Source organism: Triturus cristatus, chromosome 3_1 (assembly GCF_964204655.1).
Source record: "Triturus cristatus chromosome 3_1, aTriCri1.1, whole genome shotgun sequence".
NCBI lineage: Eukaryota > Metazoa > Chordata > Amphibia > Caudata > Salamandridae > Triturus > Triturus cristatus.
This window is the reverse complement of record NC_140583.1, coordinates 973,454,392-973,477,925: the sequence shown is the minus strand read 5'-3', so window position 1 is coordinate 973,477,925 and position 23,534 is coordinate 973,454,392.

The following is a 23,534-nucleotide window of genomic DNA, read 5'->3' as shown; positions in this document are numbered from 1 at the left end:
GTTATACACACACTAGCTCAATTACTCATACAAATACTAGCACATTCTTATGCTCTTATACAATCAATGATACAAGCATACACTCATCCATACAGCCACTCTCATAATCAGCCACTCTCACTTATAGCCATTTATGTACTCCAACACACATATATACTGCCTTTCACACATGTGTAGCAAATCACACATGTACCACTGAAATATACATTCACTCACTAACACAACCATACACACACTCACCCACGCATACAGTCCATCACAGATGCACTCTTGAAACCATGCACCCAGTGAATCACCCACTCACATATCTATGCACAGAGTCACACATACTCCACGCACACAAACACTCAGGTACCCATACAGAATACTCAGACAACCGATCTATATCCCATATAGACAATCATATAGACAATCATGTAGCTATTTGCAAACCCATGCAGTCGCTTACACACCAGCAGACAGACTGATATAGACATTCACACAGTTTAGTCACTAACCCATGCATTCAGTAAGATACATTTAATCACTCACTTATAGAGTCAGTCACGCACCTACAAAATCATCCATTCACACACTTATACACCCACTCATTCTTCATTATGCCTTTCCCAAGATATAATACACATATTTAAACTTTACAGAAACACACAGACACTGGATGATGTCAGCAGTGTTGTCATCAGTGATGTCATTAAAGATGTCATCAGTGATGTCACTGACCATGTCATGAGTGATGTAGTATGTGACTTCATCAGCAGTGCATTGCGGGGGCGCGAGTTATAGTTAGCTGAACTAACTATAACGGGGGAATTTCACTGGTTTTGTATGAGGGAAATGTCCAGCTAACTATAACGCCCCTGAAACCTATGGTTTTTTCAGTGAATTTCTATGGTTTTTTAAATGCTAATTCCTAACTATAACGTGTCTGAAACCTATGGTTTTTTCAGTGAATTTCAAAGGTTTTTTAAATGCTAATTGCTATCTATAACTTATCTCTAAACTATGTTTTTTTACTGAATTTATTTCATAGGATTTCTAAATCTTTATTTTTCAGTGAATCAATTGCTTTATTTATGTTTTTATACTGTTTTTCATTATTTTTTAATGTTTTTTTTAATTAATAAATATTACATGGTTTTAATGAAATATTTTTTGAAAATATTTGTAAAAATGTTTTAACTCTATTTTTTTATTAATTTTTTAAATATTTTTTAAACTATATTGTTAATATATTTTTTTCTTCAATTATTTTTTGGAGTCGCGCACCCAATGCGTACCTTTCTCGATTCCTGCGTGGAACATAGTCGCCATTTTATGATTGTTGTGTAGGATCCGCGTAGGGTATGCGTTGGGTACGTATTTACGTGCGCGATTGCTATGCGACCGGTACGCGACTCCAGGCGCATACGCGACACATACGAAATACGTAACGCGACGCTCGCGCACTTCCTCGAAACGTCATATACATGTTTGACGCGGTGGGTGCGCGAATCCCGCGAAATATTTTAAATGTCAAAAACATATATATATATGTATTTCATATAAATATTAAGGGAAGACATAATCTAAGCTACTCATAAAATTAATATATTTTTACTTTTAAACAGCCTATATTACCTTTAAATGCAATTTCGCGAATTCGCACTCGGTGCGTGCTGCCTATGCGCAGGGTGCGCGGATCCCATGTGACCTGAGATTTGATTGGCTCATTAGACTTCCTACTCTAACTATTGAAAGACCCCACCCATTTCAATCATTCTTCTTAGACCTTCTTTGGAGGAGCATGTCTGTTCTTTGAAGAACCTTTTTCTGGCTAAGTGGACACTTAGTTAAAATTTTTATTGAGAAACAATGGCTTCATGGCAGCAGGCATCACCATTATCTGAACATTCATCAGAAGATTAATTTTTGGCTGAACCCCCACGCCCAGAAAGATATTCATCTGTTGTCTGGAAATTTTTTACTTTTCCAGAGGGACAAACCAAGACAAATGCCACCAAAGTGACATGCAAAATATGTCAGAGAGTGCTGTCGCGTGGAGATCCAGCAAAGAAGTACTCATGTGGTACAGCCAACATGAAGAAACATTTTAAAACTATGCATCCTATAAACCTGACACAAACATCACATCCAAGTACTTCTCGCACGGATCCATCTGAGCAACATCTGGACATCCGTCCTCAGTTTGCCACACTGAAAGTCCACTGCTTGAAGTGTAATGCAGTCCTATGCTATGGAGAACAATCTATTGACTTAATTTGCAGGATGCAAGAAAACCAACATTGTTAGTTTTTTTTTTCTTTTTTTTCCCCTGAAGTTCATTGTTTTGTTCCTCCAGTTCTGTTTTTTCCTTTTTTCCAGAAAAACCAAAAAAATTAAAAATTGTTCAGAAAACCAAAAAAAATAATATAAAAGAAAAAAGAAGAAAACAAAAGTTCTTGTAAGAACTAACTTTTCTGGTTTAAAAAAGAGCTATATTTGTATGTTAGTATGTGAAAGTGTAGATGAATGTATGTGTAGTGCATAATTGATAGAACAAATGCATTAGTAGTGTATGGTGAATGTATAAGTGCAGAACCATGAGAAAGTGCTGCAGCATCACACAGTAACCTCTTTAACTGTAGTGTGCTGTGGTACTTCCGAATCACAGAGATGCAACATATCTACATAAATATGTTGCAAGTCTATGCTTCTCTCTGCATGGCTGCTTAAACTGTAGCCATGTGGTGACACAGGCACCCTTGCACCATGGTGCAAGGATATCTGTGTCATGTGGAGTTTGTTTTTGTGCAGGAAGACACACCTTCCTGCACAAAAACAATCAGTAAAGGCATTTTTCTCCTTCAATGTATGCTGAGCATTTTAGCATGTATTGAAGGTTAAAAAATGAGGAGAAATGAAAACAATTCTCCTTGTTGTGCCTTGCTACACCAATTGGAGAATGGTGCAGCATTCACACACATGTCCAGATTTATGATTTTTGATAAATCTGGAGATGTGTCTTGTTCTATGAGTATTCTGTGCAATCACGCACAGCAACACTTATAGAACGCCCTTTCCACGCAAAGTGGTGTGTATGATATGGTCGTATTTACATGGAGAAGAAAAGGTACACAGAGTGCCTTTTCCTCTCTTTGTAAATATGAAAGAGTGTCTTGCGCTATAACTATGTTACAAAAAGTGACATATTTCTGTTTGGAAAATTACTTGGGAATGATAGGAGGTAAGCACAGAGTTTTGTCTGCAAAGATGCTCAAAGAAGAATGATTGAAATCATTGCGGTCCTTCAATAGGTACAATGGGAAATATTATGAACCAATCAAATCTGTTTTTTGCAGGTCACATGATATCCTATGACAGGGACATTCCAAAACTACATAGATATAAACAGCGTGTTTTGAAAAACGTATTCAAACTTTGTAGCTTCTTGCAGATCTGCCCATTGTGCATATTAATACTTAGTTAAACTTACCTTCACAGTAATAGAAATAAAAAATGGTACACATTTTTCTCAGATGTTTTTTGTAATGTAAATTTGGGTAAATTGCTTATTTTAGAATTAGGATCTGTGAAAGAAAAGAAAAAATAGTTATAACATGTAATAATACATTTTTAACAACACAGCATAATTTAAACAAAGTAATTTGTTTACCTTTTTTGCTGTTCTCAGAATATATTGAATTTCACTAGAAATAGTGATTTCAATCGTACTAATCACATAACAGCGGGCAAAAAAAACCAATCAAAAAGATTGTTTAAAAAAAACCAAGAATCTATTAATCAGTAAAATACCAGAAATTACAAATCAAACATATATAAAATACATACTGCTAACAAAATTTTATAAGTAAAATTTATAAAAACTGTAAATGTTGTCGCTTTAAAATATACACCAAGTCAATGTGTAAGAAAAAGTCCATAAGTGAAACATATACCTTTCCTTAAGGCCAAATGGTAATTTTGAACTGTTTTTTATATAAATTGTTCAATGGTAATCCTATTAAATTATAATAATAAGTTCCTCAGAGGCTGAATTATCTTCCTAAAACTTTGGCTTTAAAAACATTAGGTAGGAATTTGGTAATTCACAAGGCAAACGTTGTTTGCAAACCAACTGGGCATCATTACGAAGTGTCCAGCCTTTGTCACATTTTAGATAGGCAGTGTAATGTCCAGATGTTGTGGAAGGACCATCATGGAAAATTATTGCAATTGCTACAAAAGTCCTTCCTGATATTGATAGTTGTGTTGCTACAAAATGTTTAATTAAAGTGTCTAATTTTCTTCCATCAGCTGTACAACGTTGCATCATTAAAATTATATATTGTCCATATCTTTGTAAAAATAATGTTGATAACAATTCAGATTTACATTAGGTACACTCCATATTTTGATTTGCAGCTTTAACTAATTTATTGAAAGACACTGATTTACAGTCCAGTAATGTTAAATATAGAAATCTTTCAGTGTCTACATTAGTGCTAGATGTATACATACAATTTTCACAATGATGTTCCCATTTGTAACAAAGGCCAGAAATATTTTCTATTTCTACACCTTCATTTTCAAAAACGGTAAGCATATACATTAAAAATTCCTGAGCATCTTGTTGGATATTTTGCGTAAATTGTGTAGAACCAGAACATACATCCAAAAGATTACGAACATCAGAAACAGTTTGTATTTTACTTGTATCAGTTCTCAATTTTTCATAAACAGAATGCAACAAGGAACAAAATCTTTTTTCCCAATTCTGCCTAATTTGTTGTTGCAAACCTTCAAGATAAAAAACAACATTGACCACTACATTAGCATAGCAGTTGACACCTGAACTATTTTCAAACTGATAACCAACAATCTCTTCAACAGTGTCCTTTTTCTTTTTGCTTGCAACCACAACATTATCTTGTTTTTTTCCCTTCTCTACTCCTTCAGTACAGATATGCTCATACCTTCTTTTTCGACCAACCACACGCTTTTCAAATACAGGATATTGACCTAAATTGGGAGCATACGCTCTTCTTAACCTATTATACTCTTTTACACAGTTTGCATCTGCAGTAACCTTTGTGTCATCAAAATCAATCAAAAACAAACCAGATAATGTTCTGACTCGCGACAAAGCAATATATGCCATACCCTCTTTAAACACAGTAGATCCAATATTCACCAATGCACTGTCTACACTTAATCCTTGAGATTTATGAATAGTCACTGCGTATGCCAGAGAAAATGGAAATTGTTTCCTACGGACATATAAATCTTTAACAAGCAAAAAACAAAACTGAACAACGACCAATTTCTTTAACTTCTTCAATCTGATCAAATTTAATTTTTAAAAATTCAGTTCCATCTTTTTTCTGATAATTAACAAAATCCACAACTTTACCCATTGCTCCATTAACTAAACCTTTTTCTACATCCAAATTACGCCTTAAAATTACCCGGCAGTTTATACATGTATATAGATTCTTTTCTAAACCAGCCGTTTTAGATATCTTTTTTCTGAAGAATCCAGTTTTGTTTTCAATTTTCCAGTCAAAATAATAGTGATTCCTTCATGCTCTATTTTATCGATGGCTTCCATTTTTATAATTTCTTCATTTTCCAGTTTCAATAGTTCTTCGTTGAATATAGAACACTCGCGCAGTTTTGGCATTAAGCAGATTACAGATTTATTTTCTGCAATTTTCATATATATTTTCTCAGGATCTACATTTTCATTTGGAAACAAATTGGAAAGTAATCGACTCTGCAAAGCTTGTTTGCCATGTTCTGTCAGAAGTCCAATTCTTATATCTTGAAGAATACTTCCATATTCATCATCATTTGCCTGTCGCATATTTTTCGTCAGTTCTTTGTATTCAAAATATGACCAAATGTTCACATTTCCAACACTACCCAGACACTTTCTGGTGTCTTCATGCACAAGTGTTTTAAATTCTGGTTGTCCTTTTACAGGAGTCAGTTGCAGTAGATCTCCAAAAAGCTATGACGTGTTTTCCTCCAAATAACACGTCATACTCTGTTTTAAGAATTTGCTGCATTCTTAAATGCATAAAGGCAAGCATTAAGTTTGAAACCATGCTTACCTCATCAATAATGAGAACTTTCATTTTCTTCAGGACTCTTGAAACTTCACAACAAGCTTCTCTAGATAGCTTGTGGTATTCCAATTTGTTCTCATGCTCTACTGGTAGCATTAGTAAATGATGTAAAGTAATTCCTTTAATGTTATGTGCTGCCAACCCAGTTGGAGCAGTGACAACACAAGACAAATACGACTCAGTTGTTTTCTGCAGATAACTTGTAATTACTTTAATTAAGAAACTGGTTAAAATGATGTGCATGAGCACTCTTTCTTTTCATGAAGTAATCCATGGTCAATCTCTTGTCTCACTTGCTGATATATTTGTTTCTGTTCAACATTTAGTTGTTCTTCCAAGTTTCCTAACTCCATTACATCTACTTGAGCTTGATGCATTGCTGTTTCCACCTCATTCATGGCAATTGCTGCTTCATTTGCAACAATTGGTTGTCCTAGTGGATCTTGACTCAGTGCAGCAGAACTTTGACTGTCTTGAGAACTGTCTCTAGCAATCTCAGCTGCAATTGTAGCTTCTTGATCAATTTCATCATTCAACATTTTCACATAATTTGCAAAAGCACTGCATTGTATGCTATCTTTGCAAGCATTAAATGAATCTTCATAGCTCTGAAAATCTCCAAGTAATTCCAGTTCTGAACGCCACGGTTTGAACATTTGCAAAAGGGCTAAATAGTAAAATTCACTTTTATCAGCAGTGTCGCAACTCAGCTTCCTGTGATTAATCAAGTTTCCTTTCCTTTGTTTCACCAAACATCCTTCAGAACCAGTGACTTCATATTTTCCATCATTGATGTACTCTGTAGTATTCTGTTTAAAAGTGTAGTTTTGCAGCACTTCATAGAGACACATGTTCTCAAGATGATGACTTCTGTTTGGATAATATGTGTCCAACATATTCGTTTTCAAAATATCTGTACTTTCTGGTTCTTTTTCTGCTAAATATTCAATTTCTTGAACAGATTTCAGTACCCGATTTTGCATTGCTGCAAGACCTAGACTCACCCAAATGATTCTTCTACTTTTGGAGTATAGACTTGCAGATGATTCCCGATCTGAGCATTCATATGCACCAATTTCTCGATGCGATAACATCTTCAAACTGAAACTGTATAATTTCTTACTTAGAGTCTTCTCGTGAGAAATCTCTTCCCACATTTCTTTCAATTCCGTCTTTTCTGATTTAGTAATGTAGGACGTTACATATCGAGCAACAGCAATGGAATTGTCCGCAACATAGTGAATATCCATGTTAGCGTTCCACATGGATAAAATAACTGGATTGTAGTCATTTATGTATTTTGACTCTTCGCTTCTTCTTAAGTTGTAGGTATTTTTCGGCGACTTTCTTGTGATGGTATGTCGCATAGCTGACATAAAACTGTTCACTCTTCCTTTGGATAATACAGGACGTGGAAATGCAAAACGACATTTGGTATAGAACTTATCCTTAGACTCGTACTTTCGTCGACAGTATTTTCCACATCTATGGCTTTGGAATCGTAAGACTTGTTGTTTTAAGTTTTTATCTTCTCTGCTATTGGGTACAGCACATGTGGCATATTCTTCAATGAAAGACAAAACAGTATCATCTGAATCTGTTCCAAATTTGGGGGCGTCCTTGATCCATAACAACATATGTATATGAGGAGCACCTCTTGCTTGATACTCCTTTCTCCAAAAGAAATCCACAACTACTCCAAGAGGAGGATTCTTTTTATTGCAGATGAAAGACATCATAGCTTCAAATCTATGATTGAAATATCTGCATACATTAACAGGATCCAAAGAGCACAATTCTCCAGGTGTCTTGTATTCAATATTTTTTATATTGGAATTTGCCTCTCGAAGAAATTCAAGTAAATCATCACTCAGCACAGCTTAGTGTAAGGAACCATGTAGGAGTTACTAAGTTCCGTATCATATATTTCAGTTCTCCATGACGACGGTACCAATATTCATTAGTCCCATGCTGACATGCCATCAGATTAATCAACTGAGATTCTAAATGATCATCTCTCTGATGCACTTTATCCATAAAATCCTTTGCAGTTACATTTTGCAGATGCATTCCAGTGTTTAAAACGTGATTTACTGCATATGAAGGTCCAGACAAGTCACTTTCAAACAGAAGATGAAACATATAAGGGATACATTGTCGAAATCTTGGATCTTCTGCATATAATCTTGTTGTCTGATATTCAGATGCAGGGATCTGCACAGGACGTTCATCATATCGTCCACCTTTTCCTGTTGGAAACAACTGCGGGAAACAACGAGCTTCCAAGCTCTCTTCCCATACACACATGGGACTTCCTTTTGCTTTTTTCATTTGGAATAACTCAATCGTATTCCCCATCACTTCTTTGGAATGAAGTGGATGTACACTGTAATGTTCATAGATTTCTTCACATCTGGAAATGTCCACTTTTTCAATTTATCCACTTGACGTTTCAGTATCTTCTGCTAAATCTATTTCTTCTTCTCCTACAAACACATTTCTATAGTACTCATTATTTTTTATCAGATACAATGTTGCCTTTTGCACTTTTCTAACATCCACTAACTCTTGCCAGATTTTCTTATTCTTAGTAGCAACACCATTAACTAGAATAACTAGTGGTTCATTTTCTGCACGGTCTACACCAATAGTTTCAATGTTTTTCTTTAAATCTAATGGTAAATTCACAACTCTTCCTTTTAACCCTCTTTGTAAATCTGATGGAGGCAATTTACCTGTTTTAAGCTCCATACGAACAATAGCCTGAAACGGGTGGCACATTGAATGAGAATAGACTCATAGTTATTTAAATCTATCAGCTCTGGAGGAATAGCAACCAACTCTAGATTATTATGAACAGCTCTAGCAGGCATTTTATTCTCATCTAATTTGTTATAACAATATTTGCAAATACGCTGGTCAGAACCCAAATCAAAACAATCCTCTACCAACAAATAAGTTGCAAATTCCTTCCACTTATCATTATTTTCTGTTTCACTTTTTAAATACAGATTGACACTCCTAGTCTGATTTTTATAGTGAGTTCGTTGACAACAAATACAAGAAACATTTGGTCTTTCACCTGAAATCACCTTAAACTTTGTGATTTGATCTTCAAAAATGTTTGTAATCATGGGTTCACATTGTCTTCAACATTTTGTTCTATTAATGTGTCAGTTTCTGCACTCTCTTGCTGAGGACCAAAGTAACAAAACTCAATATCATCACAAACCTTCTTCACATCTGATACTGACCAACGCAAAAGAGCACTGTTCAACTCATTTAACTTTAGTGCTGGACTTTTTGCAATCTTCTCACTAACTTTCGCATTTGAGTATGATGTACTGCCAACATCCTGAAATGGTGAAAAACACTTTGACAAACTTTCCTAGAAAGACAAGCCAGAGAATGACCTTGCAAACCAGTATTTTTTCTCACTCTGCAAGGGTCTAGTCATTGCAACACCTTAATCGTTTGTTTAACACTATTTTTTACTATATGCTCGTAAGAAATTGCATAATTTATCAATAGATTCTTGTCGTACACTACAAATACTACTGCAATCCCAAGTGTACACAGGGTCTTTAGGACGTCTCCCTAGAACTTCATCAGCTATCACTTCTTCTGTATTTCTTTGAACCATTTTCTCTTTGTCAATTGGAGAACCATTTCTAACCTCATAACCTCGACCACTGGTGTCAACTGCATGCAATAAATTATTGCTCTGTAAATAACTCTCTTCATTAAAGAAAGGCTCTGAACTAGAACTGTGATTCCATTCACCCAAAAAAAATCACTAAAATTTTTTCTGTTAATTATTCTTTTCCTCTTACTTTTGGCCTTCATTAAATGGATTGGTTTATCTAGTGATCGAATTCTGTTTAATACTAAAATGAATAGTTTCCTTTTTACTTCAAAAGCCTTTTCAACATACTTCAAAAGCCTTTTCAACAATGGTTTTAATATGCTTCTTCTTTTTATAAAATAGAGCTCTCTTTTTATATTTCTTCTTATCTTTCAGCAAATTATGTACAACTCTCTTGTAAAATAATTTTTTGCGTATTTCTTTATACTGATTTTGTCTTCTTTTACCATACTTCGTGTCCTTTGACTGTCCATTTGCTTTTTTGCTTTTCCTAATATTTTGAGTATTTTTTCTAGTTGAAGCATTCTCAGAGGTTTCAGCTTTCTGTACATTCTGTCTTGTCCTACAAACATTTTTAATAAATTGCTTTGTGATCTTACCAGAAGATTTTTTCTTTTTAGCCACACTATGTTGTTCATTCAATACTTGTGGTTGATTTGTTTAACTGTCCTTTTTTCTGTTCTTTTCTTTTTCTTACTTTTTCTGGCATGATTTCTCTATTTTAATGGTAATAAACAGTAATTGTAAAAATGAATCACAAATAAATGTATATTAATATCTTTATAAATTATACTTTTCTATTACTATACAAACACATTTTATATAAATACTGACTAAGACATTATAGGCCTGAAGCACAAGTGTGAAGGTGGTTAGACCACTATATGCATAGTGCATCCTACTTTGAAGCAGTTCATGCCCTAAAGCCTGCCTCAGTGAAAGAGTACATGCTTACTGACTGAATGATTACAGTACTATAAGGAGAGACACTGGGTGAATTCATAGTTGGTTGAGTTTTACTTTACTGAATAGATTACTGCATGGTACTGAAAAACTCACTATGGGTTTGCGACAGCAGTCACAGTGTGTTTGCTGGAGTGTATGCATAGTGACTGTGGAATTGTTGGCCTGAAGCACAAGTGTGAAACTGGTTAGACCACTACATGCATAGTGGATAGTTATTTCAAGCAGTCCTTGTGGAAAGGCATGGTTCACTGCATGAGTACCTGGGTACTGACTGAAACATTAGAGTACTGCAAGGAGAGTGCCTGGATGAATCTTTTAAGGGTTTGGGTTTCGGCGCAGTGAATGGATTAGTACATGGTGCCGGATGAGTCACTGGAGGTGTGCAAGGGGAGTGACAGGGTGTTTATTGGAGTTTATAGATATGGAATGGGCAATTGAAGGTGTGAAAGACAATTGTGTAGGTGGTTAGAGGCCTGCATGCATAGTGGATAGACGTTTGAAGTAGTCCATGTGCTAAGGCCAGGTTCACTACATAAGTACCTGGGTACTGACTGAATCATTAGAGTACTACAAGGAGAGTGTTTCGGTGAATTTATAAGTGGTTGGGTTTTTGTGCAGTCACTGGATTAGTACATGGTGTTGAATGGGTCACTGGAGAAGTATAAGGGGAGTGACAGGGTGTTTGAAGGAACTGTGTGAATACTGACTGGGGTATTGAAGTTGTGAAAGACAAGTGTGAAGGTGGTTATAGGCCTGCATGCATAGTGGATAGGTGTTTAAATCAATCCATGTGATAAAGCCTGCCTCACTCCATTAGTACTTGGGCACTGACTGAATGATTAGAGCATTGCAAGGAGAGTGCCTGGGTGAATTTATAAGTGTTTGTTTATTTGGCGCAGTAAATGGATTACTACATGGTACTGAATAAATCACTGGAGGAGTGTAAGGGGAGTGACAGGGTGTTTGCGGGAACTCTATGAAGACTGACTGGGGTATTGAAGGTGTGAAAGACAAGTGTGTTGGTGGTGAGAGGCCTGCATGCATAGTGCATAGACGTTTGAAGCAGTGCATGTGCTAAGGCCTGCCTCACTCCATTAGTACTTGGGTACTGACTGAATGTTTAGAGTATTGCAAGGAGAGTGCCTGGGTGAATTTATAAGTGTTTGGGTTTTGGCGCAGTAAATGCATAAGTACATGGTGCTGAATGAGTCACTGGAGGAGTGTAAGGGGAGTGTCAGGGTGTTTGCGGGAACTGTATGAATACTGACTGGGGTATTGAAGGTGTGAAAGACAAGTGTGTAGGTAGTTAGAGGCCTGCATGCATAGTGGATAGGCGTTTGAATAAATCCATGTGCAAAGGCCTGGATCAGTGCATGAGTACTTGGGTGTTGACTAAATGATTAGAAGTTTTTAAGCAGTTATGTGTATGCAAAGACATAAAGTACCCAAAACCTTCTCTCTAAATGGTTCCTAAATGCATACAGACTCTCAGTGTGATTCTAGACAACAAACACCATCCCATGCATATTACCAAATCACATTTTCTTGTCCGGAATTGGTAAACAGAGTACACCATTTAAGTAAAAGGCACGAGTCTGAACTGAGGACTACCTCTTTGCCAAATTTGGTGTAATTCCGTTCAGCAGTTCGGGCTGTAGCTGCGACTAAAGGTCCTATGGGAAAACGCGTTTTGGGACCCCCTTTTTTTCTCGGCCCCCGCTTGACGAATCACCCGGAGCCTTTGAGGATAGGAGCGGAACGGAGTTGGCCAAAAGTTTAGAAAATTTCGCGAAGATTCGTCAACTGGCGCCAGAGTTATTAGGAAAAAAGGGGGGTCCCAAAACGTGTTTTCCCCATGCAATTTCCCACAGGACCTTTAGCCGCAGCTACAGCCCGAACTGCTGAACGGAATTACACCAAATTTGGCAAAGAGGTAGTCCTCAGTTCAGACTCTTGCCTTTTGTTTTAATGGTGTCAATCTGTTCAGCAGTTCCTGAGAAAATCAAAATCAAAATCACATATATATCTGGGCGGAACCTAACCACACATCTCATCGTGAGATCTGATTGGCTGTCAGCACTTCATCCAAGAAGTGTTGGCAGCGATTTTGGGACCAATATACATGATAGCACCTCATTAAAAAGCATTGCAGTTAATAGAAGGTTTTAAGACTTTAGTTACATTATAAATCATTTGTTGATGGTATCATACTCATTTTAGGAATTCTGGTGTGTTCTAAGGTGATTTTACCATGTGAAAAAGCCTTCTGCTGGGATATCATGAATCATGTTTGAGAGAAAAATATTTTCTCATGCAGGTTTGGAAGGTGATCTATAAGCTAACCTGAGAGCATATTTTCTGTAAATTCACATTATCTTTCTCAGTCATGTGAGAATTAAGTCTGACATTCTCAGTATAACGTGTACATCCAACAAGGGCAGAGAATGTCATTTGATTCCTTTGTGTTCTACTGCAGCTTCCCAGAGTGTTCTAAAGAACAACTAGTGCCCTAACAGTCCTACTTATGACAAACGTATGGCACACCTGAAGCCATCTTGATTGGAATAAAGTGGTAACTCTTAAAACATTTAATTTAAAAAGGAACGAAATGAGGGGGTTCATTTTGCCATAGAAAGTATGATTAGTGCTGCAGAAAGAAAAATTAGGGCACATTTTGAGTGACTTCTCAAATCCTCTTCTATTTCATTAAACAATTCTGACATGCAGACTGAAACATGCACTTTGCATACCAGCAGAAGACTTCCCTGGTGAGCAGTAGCTTTACTACAGTGATCTAATGAGCAACTAGAGTGCTAACATTCGGAATTTATGGCAAATGTGTGACACATCTGAATGCCTTCTTGATGGAATCAAAATAAAAAACTGAAAGTATTCCTACTGAGGAGACTGTAGTAAATGAGGAAATTAGGAAACTTCATAACAAATAAGTCTCCCAAGATGGCCACCAGAGACAAAGAATCACAAATGTAGCACAAATATCACCCAGATGTAGCCCAAGTATAGCCCAATGACAGAATGTCCCAGAGTGTTCTAAAGAACAACTAGAGCGCTAACAGGCTTACTTATTACAAAAGTATGGCACACCTGAAGCCATCTTGATTGGAATAAAGTGGTAACACTTAAAACATTTAATTTGCAAAGGAACAAAATGAGGGGGTTCATTTTGCCATAGAAATTATGGTTAGTGCTGCAGAAAGAAAAATTAGGGCACATTTTGACTTCTCAAATCCTCTTCTATTTCATTAAAAACATTCTGACTTGCAGACTGAAACATGCACTTTGAATACCAGCAACAGACTTCCCTGGTGAGCAGTAGCTTTACTACAGTGATCTAATGAGCAACTAGAGTGCTACCATTCAGAATTTATGGCAAACGTGTGATACATCTGACTGCCTTCTTGATGGAACCAAGTAAACAAGCATTGAAAATGCAATAGGTCTCGCCCTCGTTTAAGTTATAGCAATTCTGTTTGTAATTAGGTGGCTTTTTAGCTTTGCTTGTATTAGTGTTATTCAAACTTTCATGTACATAACATGCATAGGTATGCATATATGTATATGTATATGTATGCATGCATTTATATTTATACACATACATATATATAAATGCATATGCATATATATATGTGTGCGTGTAGAGAGAGGCAGAGAGCTAGAGGTAGAGAGGTAGAGAGGTAGAGAGGGAGGTAGTAGTAGAGAGAGAGGTAGAGTGAGGTAGAGAGGTAGAGAGTGGAGAGTGAGTAATAGAGAGTAGAGAGTGAGTAATAGAGAGTAGCAGAGAGTAGTAGAGAGAGTAGCAGATAGTGAGTAGTAGAGAGTAGTAGAGTGAGTAGCAGAGAGTGAGTAGTAGAGAGTAGTAGAGTGAGTAGCAGAGAGTGAGTAGTAGAGAGTAGTGGAGTGTGAGTAGTAGAGTGAGTAGTAGGGAGTAGTAGAGAGAGAGTAGTAGAGAGTGAGTAGTATGGACAATATGCTCAGTTTATGCTCCAAATTCAGATGATCCTGAGATTTTGCATTACCTGAGTGTAGAATTAGCTGATTGGCCCCCGTCAGTCATATTGTGTGGGGACCTAAACATACATCTTGAAGGGGGGATAGATATATCTGGCAACTCATTATACTCTGGATCTAAAAAGAGGGTCTTTAAAGCACTAAAAGGCCTAGTTTCGGAGTATGGGTTAAGGGATGTAGGATATGTAAAAAATCCTTTATCACCTGGATTCACTTTTTTTTCTAATCCTCATCAGAAATGTGTACGAATAGATTATTTCTTTTTAGATCCTAGATTTATTAGCAGTACTACATTTGAAATTTTTCCTCGAATAATATCGGATCATAATCCGATATTAATAGAAATAATTCCGGAGGATAGTCCTAATCTAACAATAAGATCCTGGTCATTTGACCGTAAACTGCTAGTAGACCCACTCTATATTGATACAATGAAGAAATGGATTAAAGAGTTTTTTCTCTTTAATAGAGGGAGCACATCCCCTCAGATTGTGTGGGATGCTTTTAAAGCTGGTGTGCGTGGCCAAACACTCTCCTATTCAATTAGGAAACAACGGCATATAAAAGAGAAAATAGATCAAAATATTAACTTAGTAAGAGAATGGGAAAAAAATTAATGACAGCCATTCTTAGTCATCAAGACACTGAACAAATTAAGACTACCCTTGAGATATATAAGGCCAAGGTCTATGAAATATTTGCAGATAAACTCGCGGAGCAGGTAGCAACATTTAGATCCCGAGTCTATGAAACGGGAGAAAATGCTGGTAAAATTCTAGCTAAAAGAACCAGAGAGAAGGATATTTCTAATAATATTAGTGCTATACAAGATGAAGCCGGTAAGATTCATAGCCATCCGGATCAAATTTTAGAGGTATTCCGGCAATTTTACTCTCATCTTTATAAAGATGATGGCTTGGTATATTCTCCGGATTTAGTAATAAATTTTCTTGGAGAAAATAATATCTTAAAATTGTCTGTCCAACAAATCTCGTCTTTGGAAGCAGATATTACATGGGAGGAAATAGAAGCAGCACTGCTCTCTCTGGCTATGGGAAAAGCTATGGGACCTGATGGCCTGCCTCTCGAGTTTTTTAGGACTTTTAGAAATATCCTACAGGAAGATTTGTTGACCACAATTCAGGAAGCTCAGAGGGGGCATCCACCATCTTCTTGGAACCAATCTATCCTGATGGCATTTCTTAAAAAGGATAAACCACCCCTGAACCCAGCGTCATTCAGACCAATATCCCTGATAAATGCCGACAGTAAAGTTTTCTCTAAAATATTGGCCACTCGCATGTCAACAGTGATATAATCTATTGTGTCACGATGGCAACATGGGTTTATCCCCAATAGGGATAAGGCGGACCATGTCCGAAGAGTCATCGCTATGATGGACAGGGCACAAGCTACTAACACGCCACTGGGAGTCACCCTGTTGGATGCTGAAAAGGCATTCGACAGGGTGGCCTGGCCGTATCTTTGGGATATTCTGGCTATGAAAGGCTTTGGGCCAAAAATGATTGTTGCATTAAAAGCTTTATATCAATCACCAGCATCATCTGTAAAACTTGGATCTAACATCTCTAGGCCGTTTGGTATTTTTCGGGGCACCCGTCAAGGTTGCCCATCATCTCCATTACTGTTTTCTATATATATTGATATTTATCTCAATAAGTTAAATCAAGAGAGGGCAATAAAACCAGTGGATGTAGCAGGTATCTCATATAGGGCATTGGCTTATGCCGATGATGTAGTGGTCCTTACTACAGATATTACAAGTGCAATGCCTAAAGTTGAAGAGATAGCAGTCGAGTTCGGAACTTTCTCGGGCTATAGGCTAAATTCTTCAAAGACTCAGATTTTATTTGTTGGCCAGAACCCACCTACACATTTCAACATAGTCTCCATTGCAACCTATCTTGGTTGTAAAATTACTACCCCGATTTCTGATATTCCTAAACTTAATTTTATCCCTATCCTTAAAAAAGCTAATACAACACTGGAACGTATTGATCATTTACATCTTTCTTTGCATGGCAGAAACAATGTTTTAAAAATGTTAATCCTTCCTCGGTTTTTGTATCTTTTTCGAACAATACCTTTGGAGTTTCCTATAAAATTTTTCAAACAAATGGAAAGCATGGCTGGGAGATTTTTATGGGGATATAGACGTCATCGAAGAGCCTTTAAAAAACTAATTCTCCCAAAGGCCAGAGGAGGTTGGAATACTCCGCATTTTTTATTTTATTATCTAGCTTCTATACTCCAATTTATTAATCCCCTAATTATTGGCTCTAAAGCTCCACTTAATGATGCACATTCCCCTTCCATATATGAATTTTTTTTGGGGGTCGAAGCTCGTGGCTGTCTTCTGAAGAATATTGAACCTAGTTACTTTAAGAAAATTAAATTTAAGACTATAACTGCTGCATATCGGGCATGGAGAATTATAAAAAGATATGTGGAGATCCCAAAAATTACGATATATACTCCTCTCATATCCAAACATATCTTTCCATTTATCTTTAGGGATCATATCATGAAAAAATGGAGTAACTTAGGAATTAACTATCTAGGTGATCTATGGGATAATCATGATATGATTTCTTTTCAAACTCTTCAAATTAAATTTAATGTTCCAAAATCTGATTATTTAAAATATTTTCAGTTGCATAGTTATCTTAAAACTCTATCACCTGGTGAGTGTTCAGGGTTAAAGAAAATATCCTTGATTGAATCTCTATATATTAAAAGAAGGATTGGCTTTTTTTATAATCAATTAATTGAACTCCGTAAGGATGATATCCCGTTAATACTGGATCGTTGGGCACATAAATTGGGTATGACAAAGGTGTTGGTGGAGGACTCCATTCATATGGCCAATGCTATCCTATTGACAGGCAGATCACGCACCCAGCATTATATGGTTATATTCGATCTATATCATACTCCGGAAAAACTTTTTAAATGGGGTGCAACATCCGGGACGGCCTGTAAGAGATGCTTACTTGAAGCAGCTGACGCATGTCATATGTTTTTTCATTGTCCATGTCTTTCGTTAATAATTACTGAAATACAAACATTTATGTCTAAAATTTTTGATAGCAATATTATATTAACTGCAGAATTGGTACTTATAGGGATCTCATCTGACAATATGGATGTTGACAGGAAAAAGCTGATCTTTATTTGCATGTCTCTTTTTCGTGCCTGTATTACTCAGGATTGGATAAACCCAGATCCTCCGCTATTTTATACATGGAGGGCACGTCTTCTGGCAAAATATAATTTGGAACATGCTATCTATGCAGTAAAAAAGTTGTAAAAAAAGACTGCAGGGTGAAAAAATATGGGCCCCGGTATTGCAATGGCTTCAGGGAGAATTGGCTGTCTAAAAAAAAAAAAAAACATTTCTGGTGATTGTTCTATGCTTCTCTGGACAATGCATTATATTGATATATGTTCTGATTATTTTTTATATTCATATTAACTGTATTCTGTTTCTGATTTGCTTGCAATAAAATGAATAAAATCTTAAAAAAAAAAAAAAAAAAGAGTAGTAGAGAGGGAGTAGTAGAGAGTAGTAGAGAGTGAGGAGCAGAGAGAGAGTAGTAGAGAGTGAGTAGTAGAGAGTGGTAGAGAGTGAGTAGTAGAGTGGGAGTAGTAGAGAGTAGTAGTGGAGAGTAGTAGAGAGTGAGTAGTAGAGTGAGTAGTAGAGAGTAGTAGAGAGCAAGTAGTAGAGAGTGTGTAGTAGATAGTGAGTAGTAGAGAGAGTAGTGGAGAGTGAGAAGTAGAGAGAGTAGTAGAGGGTAGTAGAGTAGTAGAGAGTGAGTAATAGAGCGAGTAGTAGAGATTAGTTGAGAGTGAGTAGTAGAAAGTGAGTAGTGGAGAGTGAGAAGTAGAGAGTAGTAGAGAGCGAGTAGCAGAGAGTGAGTAGTAGAGTGAGTAGTAGAGTAAGTAGTAGAGGGTAGTAGAGAGTGAGTAGTAGAGAGTGAGTAGTCGAGAGTAGTAGAGAGTGAGTAGTAGAGAGTGAGTAGTAGAGAGCGAGTAGTAGAGTAGTAGAGCGTGAGTGGTAAAGAGTAATAGAGAGTAGTAGAGTGAGAAGTAGAGAGTAGTAGAGAGTGAGTAGTAGAGAGAGTAATAGAGAGTAGTAGAGTAGTAGAGAGTGAGAAGTAGAGAGTGAGTAGTAGAGAGTAGTAGAGAGTGAATAGTAGAGAGTGAGTAGTAGAGAGTAGTAGAGAGCGAGTAGTAGAGCGTGAGTACTAGAGAGTGAATAGTAGAGAGTGAGTAATAGAGAGTAGTAGAGTGAGTAGTAGAGAGTGAGTAGTAGAGAGAGAGTAGTAGAGCGTGAATAGTAGAGAGTGAATAGTAGAGAGTGAGTAGTAGAGTGAGTAGTATAAAGTGAGCAGTAGAGAGAGAGTAGTAGAGAGTAGTAGAGAGTGAGTAGTAGAGTAGTAGAGAGTGAATGGTAGAGAGTAGAGAATAGTAGAGTGAGATGTAGAGAGTAGTAGAGAGTGAGTAGTAGAGAGTAGTAGTAGAGAGTAGTAGAGAGTGAGTAATAGAGAGTAGTAGCGAATGAGTAGTAGATAGTGAGTAGAGAGAGAGAGTAGTAGAGAGTGAGTAGTAGAGTAGTAGAGAGTAGTCAGTCAGTGTCAGTCAGTGTCAGCCAGTGTTAATCAGTCAGTCAGTCAGTGTCAGTCAATCAGTGTCAGTCAGTCAATGTCAGTGTCAGTCAATCAGTGTCAGTCAGTGTCAATCTGTCAGTGTCAGTCAGTCAGTGTTAGCTAGAGCAGCTCTGCTGACCTGGTTCTCTGGCTCTAAAGCAGCTCTGCTGACCTTGTTCTCTCCCTCTAAAGAAGCTCTGCTGACCTGGTTTCTCTGGCTCTACAGCAGGTCTGCTGACCTGGTTCTCTGGCTCTAGAGCAGCTCTGCTGACCTAGTTCTTAGGCTACAGAGCAACTCTGCTGATCTGGTTCTCTGGCTCTACAACAGCTCTGCTGACCTGGTTCTCTGGCTCTAAGGCAGCTCTGATGACCTGGTTCTATGACTCTAAAGCAGTTCTGCTGACATGGTTCTCTGGCTCTAGAGCAGCTCTGCTGACCTGGTTCTCTCACTCTGGAGCAGCTCTGCTGACCTGGTTCTCTCCCTCCAAAGCAGCTGTACTGACCTGGTTTCTCTGGCTCTACAGTGGCTCTGCTGACCTGGTTCTCTGGCTCTAGAGCAGCTCTGCTGACCTGGTTCTCTGGCCCTAAAGCAGCCCTGCTGACCTGGTTCTATGGCTCTAAAGCAGCTCTGCTGACTTGGTTCTCTGGCTCTAGAGCAGCTCCAATGATCTGGTTCTCTGGCTCTATAGCAGCTCTGCTGATCTGGTTCTCTCCCTCTAAAGCAGCTCTGCTGACCTGGTTTCTCTGGCTCTACAGCAGCTCTGCTGACCTGGTTCTCTGGGTTTAGAGCAGCTCTGCTGACCTAGTTCTTAGGCTCTAGAGCAGCTCTGCTGACCAGGTTCTCTGGCTCTACAACAGCTCTGGTGACCTGGTTCTCTGGCTCTAAAGCAGCCCTGCTGACCTGGTTCTATGGATCTAAAGCAGTTCTGCTGACCTGATTCTCTAGCTCTAGAGCAGCTCTGCTGACCTGGTCCCTTGGCTCTAAAGCAGCTCTGCTAACCTGGTTCTCTCCCTCTAAAGCAGCTCTGCTGACCTGGTTCTCTCGCTCAAAAGCAGCTCTACTGACCTGGTTTTTCTGGCTCTACAGCAGCTCTGCTGACCTGGTTCTCTGGCTCTAGAGCAGCTCTGCTGACCTGGTCCCTCGGCTCTAAAGCAGACCTGCTGACCTGGTTCTCTCCCTCTAAAGAAACTCTGCTGACCTGGTTCTCTCGCTCTAAAGCAGCTCTACTGACTTGGTTTCTCTGGCTCTGCATCAGCTCTGCTGACCTGGTTCTCTGGCTCTAGAGCAGCTCTGCTGACCTGGTTTCTCTGGCTCTACAGCAGCTCTGCTGACCTGGTTCTCGGCCTCTAGAGCAGCTCTGCTGACCTGGGTCTCTGGCTCTAAAGCAGCTCTGCTGACCTGGTTCTCTGGCTCTAGAGCAGCTATGCTGACCTGGGTCTCTGGCTCTAAAGCAGCTCTGCTGACCTGGTTCTCTAACTCTAAATCAGCTCTGCTGACCTGGTTCTCTGGCTCTAGAGCAGCTCTGCCGACCTGGTTCTCTGCCTCTAGAGCAGCTCTGCTGACCTGGTTCTCTGGCTCTAGAGCAGCTCTGCTGACCTGGTTCTCTGGCTCTAAAGCAGCTCTGCTGACCTAGTTCTCTGGCTCTAAAGCAGCTCTGCTTCCTGGTTCTATGGCTCTAAAGCAGCTCTGCTTCCTGGTTCTCTGGCTCTAGAGCATCTCTGCTGACCTGGTTCTCTGGCCCTAGAGCAGCTCTGCTGACCTGGTTCTCTCCCTCTAAAGAGCTCTGCTGACCTGGTTCTCTAGCCATAAAGCAGTTCTTCTGACCTGGTTTTCTGCCTCTAGAGCAGCTCTCCTGACCTGGTTCTATGGCTCTAAAGCAGCTTTGCTGACCTGGTTCTCTGGCTCTAGAGCAGCTCTGCTGACCTGGTTCTCTGGCTCTAAAGCAGTTCTGCTGACCTGCTTCTCTCCCTCTAAAGCAGCTCTGCTGGCCTGGTTTCTCTGGCTCTACAGCAGCTCTGATGATCTGGTTCTCGGGCTCTAGAGCAGCTCTGCTGACCTGGGTCTCTGGCTCTAGAGCATGAGTCATGAAGGAACCGCGTATGGTGTGCGACGGCTGCGTGTTTTTCAGTACATCATATACATTTAATATCACGTTATATGTGCGATTGGTATGCGACCAGTCTGCGACTCCTGCTCCCGTGCATTCGCGACACATGCGCATTATGGTACGAGATGTTTGCGCGGTTGTGGGTACCGCGTGACATCATATACATGCTGGGGCGTGCTGGGTGCGCGACTCCCGCAAAAAGAAATTATGTTCCAAAATGATATGTATGTGTCTTTAATATACATATTAAGGCAAGAGATTATGTAAGATATTCATCAAAATAATATATTTGTACTTACAATAAACTTATATTATTTTTAAATATATTTTCGCGAAGTCGGGTGTGTGCATTGTGAGTGCAGAAAACCAGGTCAGCAGAGCTGCTGTAGAGCCAGAGAACCAGGTCAGCAGAGCTGCTCTAGAGCCTAAGAACTAGGTCAGCAGAGCTGCTTTAGAGGGAGAGAACCAGGTCAGCAGAGCTGCTTTAGAGCCAGAGAACTGCTTTAGAGCCAGAGAACCAGGTTAGCAGAGCTGCTTTAGAGCCAGAGAACCAGGTCAGCAGAGCTACTCTAGAGCCAGAGAACCAAATCAGCAGAGCTGCTTTAGAGCCATAGAACCAGGTCAGCAGAGTTGCTTTAGAGCCAGAGAGCCAGGTCAGTAGAGCTGCTCTAGAGCCTAAGAACCAGGTCAACAGAGCTGCTCTAGAGCCAGAGAACCAGGTCTGCAGAGCTGCTGCAGAGCCAGAGAAACCAGGTCAGTAGAGCTGCTTTAGAGGGAGACAACCAGGTCAGCAGAGCTGCTCTAGAGCCAGAGAACCATGCCAGCAGAACTGCTTCAGAGCCATAGAACTTGGTCAGCGGAGCTGCTTTAGAGCCAGAGAACCAGGTCAGCAGAGCTGTTGTAGAGCCAGAGAACTAGATCAGCAGAGCTGCTCTGCAGCATAAGAACTAGGTCAGCAGAGCTGCTCTAGAGCCAGAGAACCAGGTCAGCAGAGCTGCTCTAGCTGACACTGACTGACTGACACTGACTGACTGACACTGACAGATTGACACTGACTGACACAGATTGACTGACACTGACACTGACTGACACTGACTGACTGACACTGACTGACTGACACTGATTGACTGGCACTGATTGACTGACACTGACTGACACTGACTGACTGACTGACTGACAGACACTGACTGACTGACACTGACTGACACTGACTGACTACTCTCTACTACTCTACTACTGACTCTCTACTACTCTCTCTCTACTACTCTACTACTCTCTTCTACTCACTCAACTACTCACTCTCTACTACTCTACTACTCACTCTCTACTACTCACTCTCTACTACTCACTCACTACTACTCTCTACTACTCACTCTCTACTACTCACGCTCTACTACTCACGCTCTACTACTCTCTACTGCTCACTGTCTACTACTACTCTCTCTACTATCACTCTCTACTACTCTCTACTAATCACTCTCTACTACTCACTCTACTACTTTCTACTACTCTCTACCACTCACTCTCTACTACTCTACTACTCACTCTCTATTACTCTCTACTACTCACTCACTACTACTCTCCACTACTCACTCTCTACTACACTCTCTACTACTCCCTCTCTCTACAACTCTCTACTACTACTCTCTACTATTCACTCTCTACTACTCACTCTACTACTCTCTGCTGCTCTCTACCACTCACTCTCTACTACTCTACTACTCCCTCTCTACTACTCTCTCTACTACTCTCTCTCTACTACTCTCTACTACTCACTCTGCTACTCTCTACTACTCACTCTACTGCTCTCTCTCTACTACTCACTCTCTACTACTCACTCTCTACTACTTACTCTCTACTACACACTCTCCACTACTCACTCTTCACTACTCACTCTCCACTACTCACTCTCTACTACTCGCTCTCTACTACTCTCTACTACTCGCTCTCTATTACTCTCTACTACTCACTCTCTGCTACTCACTCTATACTACTCCACTACTCTCTA